This window comes from Desmodus rotundus, chromosome 7 (assembly GCF_022682495.2).
Source record: "Desmodus rotundus isolate HL8 chromosome 7, HLdesRot8A.1, whole genome shotgun sequence".
NCBI classification, from domain to species: domain Eukaryota; kingdom Metazoa; phylum Chordata; class Mammalia; order Chiroptera; family Phyllostomidae; genus Desmodus; species Desmodus rotundus.
Genome location: NC_071393.1, coordinates 112,771,202 through 112,784,838, shown reverse-complemented (window position 1 = coordinate 112,784,838; position 13,637 = coordinate 112,771,202). Strand labels below are relative to the sequence as shown.

The following is a 13,637-nucleotide window of genomic DNA, read 5'->3' as shown; positions in this document are numbered from 1 at the left end:
GTTTGTATTGTTACACTGGTGCCCACGAGGCAAGGAGCCTGTTCCACGTCTTCAGGCCCATAACCACCATAGCGGAGTACTTCAGACAAAGCACTGTTATAAGGACCTCATTCAGTGTAGGATTTAAGACTCCATTACAATTGATCACCATTTGGTTCTAATCCATTGGCACAGAGACAAACCAGTCAATCAAACAAATGTCATTGCATCCCCCCTGTGTGCCCAGCATTGAACTAGTCCCTGGGTACACAATAACAAAGGGAGAAGGTGACTGACCTCCAAGAGCTTACAGTTTAGTGGGAAGACAGACATTAAGCAACTAATTATTAACAATTCACTAATTACAAGTGTCCACAGTACTACAAAGATGTATAGGGTAGTTATTAAAAAGAGAGCTAACTCAGTCTAGAGGGTCCACTTTCCTGAGGATGTGATGTTTAAGCTGAACAGAGTGCAAGGGGAAAGTATCCTGGGGATGGCAAACAGCATGTGCAAAGGCACGGAGGCAGGAGAGAACACGGAACAATTTGCAATGAGCTGGATCGCTCTTATCCCTTTAAGTCTCAGCAGCCCAGAAAAAGTAGTTATCACTATTTACCGTCTGGGTCTGGTGGTCTCATTTTATGTATTTTTAAGTCACTTTACAGAAGTATGAATATAGGAATAGTGTATTCACTATCCATTGCCACGTAACAAATTACTCCAAAAACTTAATTTAAAACACCAAACATTGACGGTGAGGTTGCCGTCAGGGCCAGCTTCAGAGGCACGCAACCTGTGCAGTCATGGAAAGTCCCACATACGGCTTTAATCCTCTGCTGTGGCTGTCTTGAAATTTTTAATAATTTTTTAACAAGGAGCCACCCCCACTTTTGTTTTGCGCCAGACCCCGTAAGTTTTGTAGCCAGTTCTAGTTGCAGTCAGCCGATCAGCCAGGGTTACCATCATCTGTGACTGGAAGGCCCACTTCCAGTCTCAGCCACATGGTTGTCGGCAGGCATCAGTTCCTCCCTGGCTGTTGGCTGGATACCTCCATTCTTCTCCATATGGGTCCTCACGACAGGATAGCTGGCTTCCCCGCAGGGCCAGGGATCGACCAGCAAGCCCAAGAAGAAAGCCATAGCCTCTCATAAGCTCATCTCAGGAGAGACCTACCATTACGTCTGCTGTATTCTGTTGATCGTACGGACCAGCCCTGGTATGACGTGGAAGGGCATACACACAGGTGAGAATACCAGGAGGCGGGCATCGGTGGGAGCCACCCTGGAGGCTGACTACCGCACGTAGTGAAACACAACTTTGTTAGAAATGTTAATAAGAATGTAAATATAATAAACCCAACATATATTCTATATTTTTCTAGTTTTAAAGGTAACATACCTGAAATGGACAATAAACTTTGATTGAAAGCATCTGCTCGTCAGATATCATGAACCTGGAACGTACTGATCGTGTAAATACTGATTCCAGATTTCAAATGTATCTCTAACTGGTCTGACTTATCATTCCTTATGGTTCTTCTGTTTGCATTTGCATCATAAAAGCATAATATTTTTGAAGGATTTGGTGGCTCATGATTGTGTTGAAGAGAGTATGGCCATCTTCTTTGCTCCATAATTGCATAACATTTTCATTTTCAGATGGATCAAGAACATAATTTAAAATTTCAATCCAATTCATATTTTTATTTCTAGATCACCTATTACCTCTTTGTATGCACACCTGCCTTCGCCATTCGACCAGTCACAAACCACCGCAAGTAAATTCTGGCGCACAAAAATCTGAAAGATTACTTTTTTTGTCCAACATTTCAGCAAGGCTGCAGTAGTAGCAGCTGCTCTTAGAGTTCCGCTCTGCACCCAAGGACGACAAGAAGAAGAAAAATGCTGGAAACTCGGCCAAGAAAGACAAAGTCCCAGTGAACAAATCTGGGGGCAAGGCCAAAACGAAGAAGTGGCCCAAAGGTAAAGTTCAGTTCAAGCTCAACAACCTAGTCCTGTTCGACAAAGTGACATATGACAAACTCTATAAGGAAGTTCCCAACTATAGGCCTATTATAACCCCAGCTGTTGTCTCTGAGAGGCTGGAGACCCGCAGTCTCTTGGCCAGGGCAGCCCTTCGGGAGCTCCTTAGACAAGGCCTTAGTAAACTAGTTCCAAACACAGAGCTCAAGTAATTCACACCAGAAACACCACGTTGAGGGAGTGGGGGAGGAACGCCCCAGCTGCCGGTGAAGATGCATGAATAACAGGTTCCACCAGCTGTACGTTTTGAAAAATAAAACTTTATTAAGTAAAAAAAATTTTAAAGATTAAAGAATATTGCCATATGCCTTTTTTTTTTTTAGGAAAACAAAATTTTAGGCTCTTGTCATAAAATGTTGTATAATTAAGTCCATCTGGCTGACTAACTGAATGAAAATACCATATTTTCTCTTTTTCCTTAAAAACATCTTAATTTGTTGAAAATCATCTAGGATATCATTATTTAAAGATTCATAGGCTAAGATTTCTCTGGCACAACCAATTTTACCATCATCGTTTGCTTCAACTTTAGAGTGCTACATTAACCTTCTGCTTTATATAATTATGAAACCTCCTCCTCTGCCTCTCTCTGCCATGATAGTAGACAGAAAAGGAAAAATTCAGAGGTTTCAGTTGCATCAAATGAAACTAAAAGCAGACCACAGAAACGGTGTCTCCACTTTTCTTTTATATCTTCTTGAAAAAGAATATAATACTTTAGGTAATGAGTTAAGATAACTAGAGGATGATAAAATGCTGATGATTTATTATACTATTGCCTCATCCTTCTTGGTCATTCCACTGTTCTTCGGTTTTCTGATTATTTGTCTTTTTGAGTATAGTTGGAAATAATTGATGAGTAATGATAAAATAATTCCTAGGGAGACAAAAATAACCGTTTCAAGATATAAGGGAAAATATGATCACTAAGATTAATATACTCGTAACTGCAAGATAGAATGACTTTTATTGTATCTTTAAAAAATAAATAAACATGGGGTGGGGTGGGGTGGAGGGATGGGGAGAAAAGGCATACAATTGTAATTGAATAACAATAAAAATTTAAAAATAAATAAATAAATAAACATTGTCTTTGTGTTTTGGAAGATATCTTAAAACAAAAGTCAAGAGATATCAATGCTTTAAAAAAAAATTCAAGCGCCTTAAAAACCCAATTGGAATTGGGCCCATTGGACCCTGGATGGTATTGACATGACTGATGTACTGGATTTGGGAGAAACGGCACCACCAACGTGACCTGACGCTGACACGATTGCTGTCCCACCCACATCTCTCGGCCCCCCAGTTTCCTTGCAGTTCCTCAAACTCCTGGACCTCATCTTCCTGCCTAGAAGAGCTATTCGACCCCTCGTGATTACAGTGAGCCCAGTCAACTCATCTAAAATCATCTGTCGCAAAATAGTGAATTTAATCACACCCACAAAGTCCTGTTTGCCACATAAATAAAGCAATATATTCACAGGCTTCAGGGATTAAGATGGGGACATCTTTGTGGGGAGGGGATGATTAAGTCTAGTATGTCCCCCCCACCTCATTTCCCCTCCCTCCCACCTTTTCTTTAACTAAAGCGTCACTAACTCCGGCCTTTTGTTCATCTCCCCCTATACTCTATCCCTTCATTGACGGTTCGTTCGTCACCGTCAGGGCCTCGGTACCAACTTGTGCTTGGGTGCTTCTCAAACTAATGCCTTCAGCCCATGTGCCTCATCATAAACACAGCACATGCTCTCCTTGCCTCCCCAAAAGTCCCACCTCACCCCCATGCCCGGGCTACCGCCCATCACACCTCCAGACACTTGGTCTTCCAGCCTCAAAAGCCCTCCCACTCCACTCTGTTCAAACCCTACCACTCTCCCTCACAGGTGTGGGCCTCCACTCTGCCATGGGTTTTTCCCAGCTTCCAATGCATTTCCTGAAAACAAGTCACCATACGCTATTTCCATTGCACCATTCTCCAGTTCAAGGACCTTTAGTTATCTGTATTTTTGTGATAAGGGGAAAGTGCTATTTAAAATATAAAAAGGAAAGGTCAAATCCGTCTCCTCTGCCTTCTTCACATACCAAAACCATAAACGTCCCTCATGCTCATGGCCTCTCTCATGAGAAACCTGCCTCCCAACTGAGATATCATTCATCAAACTGCCCGTGAGCACCCGCTCTGCACGAGGTGCACACGTTGCAGAATTCAGCCTTCATCCTTATCTAGACCATCTTCCCTACAAGTCAACTGGCCTCCTCCGCCAAGAAGTCAACCATGGTGATGTAGCCAAAGTGACAAAACTGTCCAACAAAGTAAATATAAACCTAGTGGGGTTTGCCCACAAGCGGTACATATAGATGCACTTTAATAGCTACTATTTGTTGAACATTTACAACGCACTAAGCACTCTACAAACATTTCATCCTCATGACAACCCTATTATCCCTGATGTCATTCCCATATTTCAGCAAGAAAACTGAGACTCAGAGGGGCTAAGACACTTCTCTGTGGTCACACAGGCCTCGGGGGCAGCGTGGTTTTCAAGCATGAAGTCTTCTGACCCCAAAGTCCATGTCCTTCACTACCAGCCTGTACTGGAGGAACTGGACAACCAGATGGAACTTCTCCTACAAGACAGTCTGCAGACTGGGCTAGCACCAGAGGCAGGAGCCAGGCAGTCTCCATGGAACTTCAGTTCAAAGTTCCAGTGTAATCCGAGGGCTATGGCCCCTGGACAAAGCAGCACTTGGGAAGTGTCTGTAGTCTGAGAGGGGGCAACCCCAGCCACAGCCTCCTTCTCTGGGGTGCACTGCACAGACCCATACCAGGCTCTGCACCCAGCCAAGGAGCAGCTTGCCCTCAGCCAGGAGCACTCCCTGATCCGCCACAGGGTCCCTGCAACCAGCCTCAGTCCTTCTAGCAGCCCACTGCTTCCTGTGGTCCGGTGCCTGTGCGTGTCTCTGGCCAGGTAGACCACAAGCACCTTCAGCTGGGGCCCCAGTTTTCTATTATTTGGCTTCTCTACCTTCCCCTGTGAGGCCAAAATCCAAGCTCATCACACTTGTCAGTAGGCCATTTAAATGGCCAGGTGGCATTAAAGTAAAGGACTATAGAGTGGCCAAATTGAATAAGTTAAAATTAACTAGAATAAAGTGCATTAAAGAGAAATGATTTGTTATTGCTGTTCTCCCATGTGGGAGGTGCATTCTCAATAAGAACCCGTAAAACCCCTTGGATATATTTCATTCCTACATTTGTGCCTTTACAGATGCCTCACACAGTTAGACACCTGTGCAGAGACAGAAATATTTGCATTTAGGTACATGTACTAGAGATGGGAAATGCAATGGCTAAGAGTTCCGATTTGGGAGTTAGGCCTGGATTCAAGTTCTACCTCTGTGGTGCTGGTTGACCATGGACTGGTCATTCCACCTCTCTGAGCCTCAGTTTCTCACTTGTGAAAGAGGCATTAAAAATGCCTTCCTTGTTCATACCCATTAGGATAGCCGTTATTTTAAAAGGCAAAAACCAGAAAATAGTAAGTGTTGGCAGGACTATGGAGCGATCAGAACCCTTTGTCGGTGGCAATGTAAAACGATGCAACTGCTGTGGGAAAGAGCGCAGTTCCTCCTCAAAAGGTTAAACCTGGAAACACCAGATGACCCAGCAACACCACGTCTGAGCACAGACCCAAAAGAACTGAGAACAGGGACTTGAACAAATATCTGTTCACCCACATTCAGAGCAGCCTATTCACAAGAGCCAAGAGTTGGAAGCAAAGCAAAAGTCCATCCGCAGACGCATGGACAGACAATGTGGCAGAGCCGCACGATGGAATGTTGTTGGGCCGCAGAAAGGAAGGAGGCACTGATCCATGCTACAGTGCAGGTGCACCTAGGAGACGCTGTGCTCAGTAAAATAAGGTGAACACAAAGGGGCAAATAGTGTGTGATTCCCCTTAGATGAGGCACCTCGAATTCACAGACACAGAAAATAAAATGGTGGTTGCCAAGGGCTGGAGGGTGGGGGTCGTGGGGAGTTATTGTTTGACAGCTTCAGTTTGAGAAGATAAAAAAGGTTTAGAGATAAATGACAGTGACGGTTGTACAATAATGTGCATACACTTAATGCCACTGTACATGTAAAAATGGTGAAAATGGTACATGTATATACGGTGGAATATTAGTCAGCCATAAAAAATGAAAATCTTGCCGGTTGTCACGAAGGAATGGACCCAGAGGCATTAGGCTAAGTGAAGTAAGTCTTAGAGAGAAAGACAATACCATAAGATCGCACTGATGTGGGGAATCCAAAAACAAGAACCAGCTCTTAGACACGGAGAACAGACTGGCGGCTGCCAGGGGCAGGAGGGGGTGGGTGAAAAGGGCGAAGGGGGTCAAAAGGTACAAACTTCCCGTCACAAATTAACTAAGTCCTGGGGATGTAATGCACAGCATGAAGACTAGAGTTGATAATACCGTGTTGCATATTTGAAAGTTTCTAAGAGAACAGATCTGAAAAGTTCTCACCACAGACAAAAAGGAAACTGTGCTGCTCTGTGTGGTGACAGACATTGACCTGCTGCGGTGATCACTTCACAATACACACAAATACTGAATCGCTACGTTGTGCCCCTGATACTAACATAATGTTGGTAGTTGATTATACCTCAATTTTTTATGTTATATATATTTTACCACAATAAAAAATTTCTTCCTTTAGTTTGGTTTACTAATGGATTAACATCAGTAAAGCAGCTGACAGTGCTTGGCACAAAGTAGAGAGTTACTAACCTGCAGATACCACCCTCATTGGCTTCAGTGCTCAGAACCAACAGCTGGATCTTGACCAACCCAGGGCCTCTCAGCCGGACTGAACAAGGAGGGGCCGATGAGCAGAGGACCCCAGACTGAGACAGGAGGGGACTAAATGAAACAGAAAGGTAAAAAGACAACTGGGCTCTGGGGAGACCTAAGTCCCCAAAACACCCCAGGATGAAAAGAGGAGGCCCTAGAAAGGCTCAGAGAGCAAAGATCTTCAGGCCCACATGAAAGAGGGTCACAGCAGGGCTGCCAGAGAACGCAGGACATCCTGTTCAACTTGAAAGTCAGATAAACAACGAGTAATTCTTTTGTAATAAGTATGTCCCAAATAGGGCATAACCTGTTTTATTGGAGGGGACATACTTATACTAAGAATTTATTCATTGTTTATCTGACATTCAGATGCAGCTGGGCGTCCTGTGTTTTATTTGCTAAGTCCAGCAATTCTAGGCCCGAGGCATGGCTCATCCTCCAGTACCTTGCTCCAAGTCATTTAAGATACTTACAGACCCTAGAATATCCCAGTATCTAAAAGCCTGGACAGGGCAGTGGTGGGGGAGCAGAGGATGGGATAGGGTTCTTTGCTTTACAAATATATCCTTTCACAGTGGAGGTCCTAGAAATAGTAAGCTCCCTTAACCGTCTTAGCATAAAAATTAATTTTTTAAACTTAAATTTGAAGCCCCACCTTTGAGGACACTCTCCTGTCAAAGTTGAAGGCCATTACAAGCCCCAGTTCCCAAAAGCTGTGGTTCTCCTGGCTTCTGAGAGCAGGAGAGGGGAGTAACCCACACCGAGGCTCAGTGCAGACAGAGTGGTCTGGTTGATGGAGGCCAAGTCGCCACCTGCGTCTCCTCCCCCCCAGACCCCAGCTTCAGAACAGCCCCAACACCCTCTGCCCAGGCTATTTGTGTAGAGGACAGTGGATTTCTCTGAAAGCAGAGACCTAAAAAAAAGGGGGCTTTGTCTGTGTAAAACCAAACACAATTCTCAAGCTGGAGTCATTTGTTTTGTTTTGAGAAGTGCCAGGGTTTATGCTCGAGGTCCCCCCTTCCCTCCTCACTCTTTCCAGCTGCTGAGGCACACCATTGTGAAAGACCACACACCAGCAGGCCCAGCGGTGCAGAGGCCTGGTGGAGATTAAACCCCAGGCTCCGGGGAGGGTCTCCCACTCCCCCTCCCATGCAGAAGGGGAGCTGAGCACGGACGGGGCAGTGGAGGACAGAGCCCTCCCTGCTGACCTGGATCCCCGTTCACCACAGCCAAGCCTTGTCCATCCTGCAGTCAGACAAGGGACAGTCAAAGGCAAGTCCATGGGACCAATGAGAACAGTGTGCTGAATTGTGGCCAAACTTGCTTTTCCCTCAACTTTTTTTTTGAAATCAACCAAATTTGTTTGCCACACAACAAACTGAATTTGAGGGTAAACCCCCGGGGGGCAGAGGGTTTGGGTTTTCATCTCAGCTCCATCAGCTCACAGGGCGACCTGGGACCGTTGTGCCTCACTGCCTCTGTCTACCTCGCTTTCCAACCAGGGAGACTACGAACCAAGACTGACTACCAGATAAATGTGTGACGGGCTTCTGTTCGTGGTCCCTCTCAGGGCCATCTGAAGGAGTGTGTTTGTTTGCTCACTTCGTTTATCGTCAGTCTCGCCGAACAGAAGATCTGAAGCCCAGTGCTGGAGACCGGGGGGCCAGCACGATGCCAGCCGTCAATCAAGTGAGGGCTCTGTGTTTGTTAGTGGAATGAATGAAGTGTGGAAGGTGTGTGATGAAAGGGGACGAGAGCTGCCCTTCGGCCTGAGCATGCCTCTTCCCTTCCCTGTGATCTGTTTTCTCGGGATCGGGGTGGGGGACCTTTCTGAGTGCCTGGGGTTCCTGGCTACTTTTCTCTCACCAAGTTCTGAAGCAAATGGGGGTTAAGTGTATGGTTTCAGGCATTGGGATCTTACTCCTTGCTCACAGCAGTGCTGAGGGGATCTAGAGGAACGTGGCAGGGTGTCCTTTCTGAGGCTGCAACTGGGAGCCTTTAATGGACCCCTCTTGCTTACCCTTCCTGCCAAGTGCCCTGCTAACAGAATGGGGTTGTCTGGGGTTAAAGGAAATAAAAATGGGGCAGAAGGTACTTGGGGAAGGAGGCCAGAGTTTCTGGTGGGCCCCAGAAGAGAAGCAGGCCCAGGCCCAGTGTGTCCTGGAGAGAACTTAGAGGGGCTTCTTTCCCCACATCTTGTCTCTCCCCTCTTCCCCTCCTCCTCACCCTGCACTCCCACCCCAAAGCCTTAATGAAAAATTCATGTTAAAAGCTTCCCATGTGATCTGATTTTCAACACTTTAATTGGATTAATCAAAGCAGGGAGTGTAGTGAGCCCACGGCCCTTCCTCCCCAGGGTCCCTGCCATCTCCCACTCCCGGCCCCTTGCTCCTTCTCCATGCTTCTCTCCCTTCTGAGACTCACTGCTTTGCCCCGCTTCTTTCTCTCCCATCCACAGCTCCCTGTCTCATCCTCCTTCCAGCTCCGCCCAGATCCTCTTCCTATCTGTGCCCAGCACTTTTTGAACTCCAGTAATTTTCTTTCTTCTCCAACTGAGAGGAGAGAAGTTTGACTGCTTAAAACCTTGATGAATGGGCTAGTTTTAAATCCCTGGTGAATTACATGTATCTAAAGAAATTTGATCTCCTTAGGTTATAGAATATACACTACCTAATAAGATAGTTATAGGATAATAGCACTCGAAGTCTTTAACAGGTAGGAATTAAATATGATGGGTGATGAGTGCGTAAGTGTCATTACGGCTAAGGCCCTCATTCTTGCGGTGACTAACATGTCCGGGACACAATCTGGACCCTGGCCCTGCCTCCCCACAATTTTATAGATAGAGCTAAACTGCAGAGGGAGAAGACAGACAAAATTTCCCTAAGCTGTTTCAGTGATGTATTATCAGTGGCTGGAAGGTGCTATATTTTTTTAAGTATTTTATTTATTTATTTATTTATTTATTTATTTATTTATTTTAGAGAGAAGGGAAAGGAGGGAGAAAGAGGGAGAGAAACAGTGATTGGTTGCCTCTTGCACGCCCCCAACTGGGAACTTGGCCTGCAACCAGGCATGTGCCCTGACTGGGACTCAAACCAACAACGTTTTGGTTGGCAGGCCGGCACTCAATCCACTGAGCCACACCAGCCAGGGCGAGGTGCTATATTCTTAACGACAAGAACAAAATCCTGCATAGCTGAGTCCCAGTGTCTACATGCTGCCCCAGGAGTAACTCACAGTGAGCTCTTGAGCACATGGCTTTATTCCTCTGCCCCAGTTACTTCATCTGCATAACCGGAGCGGACGCCTGGACGGGTGAGCTCCAAAATTTTTTTATCATATGCCTCTATCAATAAAGCAGTTTGAGCATTCACTCCTATGAGATATATATAGATAGATAGATAGATAGGTATTTATAATGTACTATTTGTAGCACTAAATTATATACATGACATATCAAAAGTTTTAAGGGATAATAGAAACATGAAATAAATTACATTTTTATGTTTTACTAACCATGATGGCTTTAATTTATCACTGGCTAATATTTCAAGCCAACGTATTTACTTAGGACAAGACTCTCCATTGAGTGTTCCTGTAAATCCATACTTCAAGTAACAAGGTAATTTCCATCTGTTTTTGTCACTGATTTCTTGCCAGATCATGGTTTTTACCCCATAATGTGGCTGAAAAAGAGAACTCATAAGAGAAATTAGGAAGCATCAGCTCATCCATGGTCATCGTTTTTTCTTGCGACACAACATTATATTACATAATATTATATTATTAATATCTTTAAAACTCAGCTTTTGGCGGGAATCTTTTTAGGCTTATGAGGGTAGGTGTTCGTTACCACCAAGCAATAGAGTCTGTAAGTTGTTATTGATAGGCAATCACAGGAAAGGATGAAGGCCCTCCTCCTGACCCAGCGTGGAGCATGCCAGGTGACGTATGAACTGAGTAAGGGAATAAGAGCCGCTCTGTGATTAAACATTAATAAGCACTTTTACTTCTTGTTTTTAGACAGACTACAAATAGTAATAGAAGTTCTACTATTCTTTTCCCACCACCCAGAGGGCTGTCCTTGGGCCACCCTTCGGTGACCACTGCAATCCCCTTATCAGAAAAGCTCTTTGACTCTCCACTGTCTCAGAGATGAAATCTCTCTCAGCCCCTCAGACTGTCTGCTGCTGGTCAGCACTCCCCACGTGTGAGGTGAGCCAAGGGAATGGCTAGCAATGAGGTCTGCACACTGCAAAGAGCTGCGCTGTCTGGGGTGCGTAGCACCTACCACCCTTCGACAGAGCTGGGCCAGACCGTGTGGGGCTCTGGCTCTAGGAATGGTCTCCACTACTCTTTCCCCTGTGCAATCACTGTCTATACCAAAGAATCCTTCCCTTCTCCAAAGTAGGTGAGCCCTTCTCCTCTCCCCTTGCCTTACCCAGGAAGCCAGTTCTTGCTTAGCTAAGCCCACTTCTCCTGCTGGGAGAAAGAAGGAGAACTCCTTTTGATGTGCATCAGTGTTCACACAGGTGGAACTAGACTAGACTTTCCACCTAGGACCTTTCACCCAGTTATGTTTCTAGGGAGAATAAGTGACTTGACCTGGGTCACAAAGCTACTATGTGGCAAAAATAGAATGTGAACTTGAGGTCTAGATAATTCCAGAACCCACACCGTTCCTAACACTCCAAGAGCGGAAAATGACTAGCGTTTGTATATATATCATGTGTTTCCATATGTATACATAAACATACATATCTGGATAGTCATACAATATAGTAGATCGCAGGGTGCATGGTTAGATGAATAACTATAGTGTAGTGCCATCCTGTCCCAGAAAAGTCACAGGTCCAAACACAGGCTGACAGGTTGAGAGCCCCTGGAGCAGGCAGTCTGCACTGCCCACACCTACACCAGCTCCTGGTGACTGATAAGAGAATACGGGCATGCCCACTCACAGCCTCCTAGGGAAACTGAAAAATAAGACTCAGATGTCCACTCCTGACTCATCTGTTTGGCCTTTTTGAAGGGGTGGCCTTTACTCTGGCCTTGGACAGAGACATGCTCTGATTTGGAGAGGAATCAGATTCCTCGTCAAGGTGATTATGACCCAAATACCACTCGGGGCCCTTCTGCACCAGCTGTCCAAGCTCAAGCGAATAAACTCCGTAAGGAATTTGTGGTCCTTCTGCATCTACGTGACTATGTGTTTGGCAATCAAGTACAAGTTTTAAAAATAAGAGAGCAGAGGAATAGAAGCAGCAAAAGAGGGCTTGGCTCACCCCTCCTTCTTAAGTGTGATTAGTTGGAAAAGAGTATTTCAAAATAAAAGTCTGTGCTCCTCACTTCACCCCTGTGATGTAGTCAGTCCTTAGATCGGTGCCACTCTCAGTTATGGAGGTCTCAGCATCAAGATAACGAAGATGAAGATGACCACAATGACAATGGTACACCATTTGTTGTACACAGTTCTTTGCCAAGAATTGTCATAAATATTTTTCAAACATTATCTCAGTTCACCCCATAATCCTTTGAGGTACCACTAAGATTACCTTCAGATGAGGAAACTAAGGCTCAGAGGTGCTGGCTGGGTAATTATTCCAAGTGCACATTTCTATTGAGGGGTGGAGCCAAGATTTGAATCCAGATCTACCTGGCTCCATAGGCCTCGACCTTAACCACCGCTCTAGGAACCCAGGGTGCAAACCAAAGAGAGAAGGGCCGCCCTCTTACAGCACAGTTACCATGAAGTAACTTGACCCAACAAATGTTTAAGGTCAGGTGTCTCTTCCTGTTAGGGGATCAGAGAGTGTCACCACCCCTCACCCATTTCTTCAATAATTGTCAGTTGAGCATCTTCTAAGTGTCGGGCATTTTTCTAAGTGCCATGGATAAAGCACTGAGCAAAACAAGTTCCTGGTCCCATAAATCTCAGAGTATAATAAGAGAAGATAGATAAATGAATCAACTAAAATGTAATGGGTCAGGTGGTGAGAAGCACGCACCATAAGGAAGGTAGAAAGAGATCGGCTGCTATTTTGGATAGGGTGCTTGAAAAAGACCACTCTGCATGGGTGACATTGGAGCAGAGACCTGAAGGAGTGAGGGGTTGAGCCCTGCAGAGATCTGGAAGAAGCGCGTTCCAGGCAGAGGGAACGGCAAATAGAAAGAACCTACAGTGAGAGCGTGCTGGAAGACCAGGCTGGCCCTGCCTTTTGGGGTCTCAAGCTGGCTTTCCCTTTTGTTAATTGGCGGAAGTACATCATTCTTATTTTGCTGTAAGGAGATCGGAGGGATAGATTCAGAAAGGTTTTCTCCTCAGTGGTTTCATGGACAGAGGAAAAGCAGGTAACTTTTATTGTATTCACTTACATGGGCTTTGAAAAGTAGGTGTAGTGAAGTTACGGTCCGCTGGTTCCAAAGCCTATGCCCTTTCCACCATGCCATGTGAAGTGAACCACATGACTTCAGACTCATCTAATTTCTTCCTTCTCACAAGCTCAGAGCACCTGGAAACCAGAACCTTAGGTCTTCATCCATCCGACACTAGCTGAGAGCCTCTTGGGCTCGTGCTGGGTGCTGTGAGGATACAGCATGAGCACAACAGACATGGCCCCTCCTCTGCAGGAGGGCTCTCCCCACTGAGTAGGGTCACTCCCAAGACACACATCCTCAGTGTGACACGCGCTCTTACCCGCTCCCCGCCCTTACGAATCCCTCCCATCCTAGCTCTGGCAGAGGGAAAATGAG

The 13,637-nt window shown here is 45.5% G+C and overlaps 1 pseudogene; it reads left to right on the top strand.

Moving 5' to 3' along the window:
• Positions 1 to 1,429: 1,429 nt before the first annotated feature.
• LOC112311925 (small ribosomal subunit protein eS25-like) lies at positions 1,430 to 2,244 on the top strand (annotated as a pseudogene).
• The last annotated feature ends 11,393 nt before the right edge of the window (positions 2,245 to 13,637 follow it).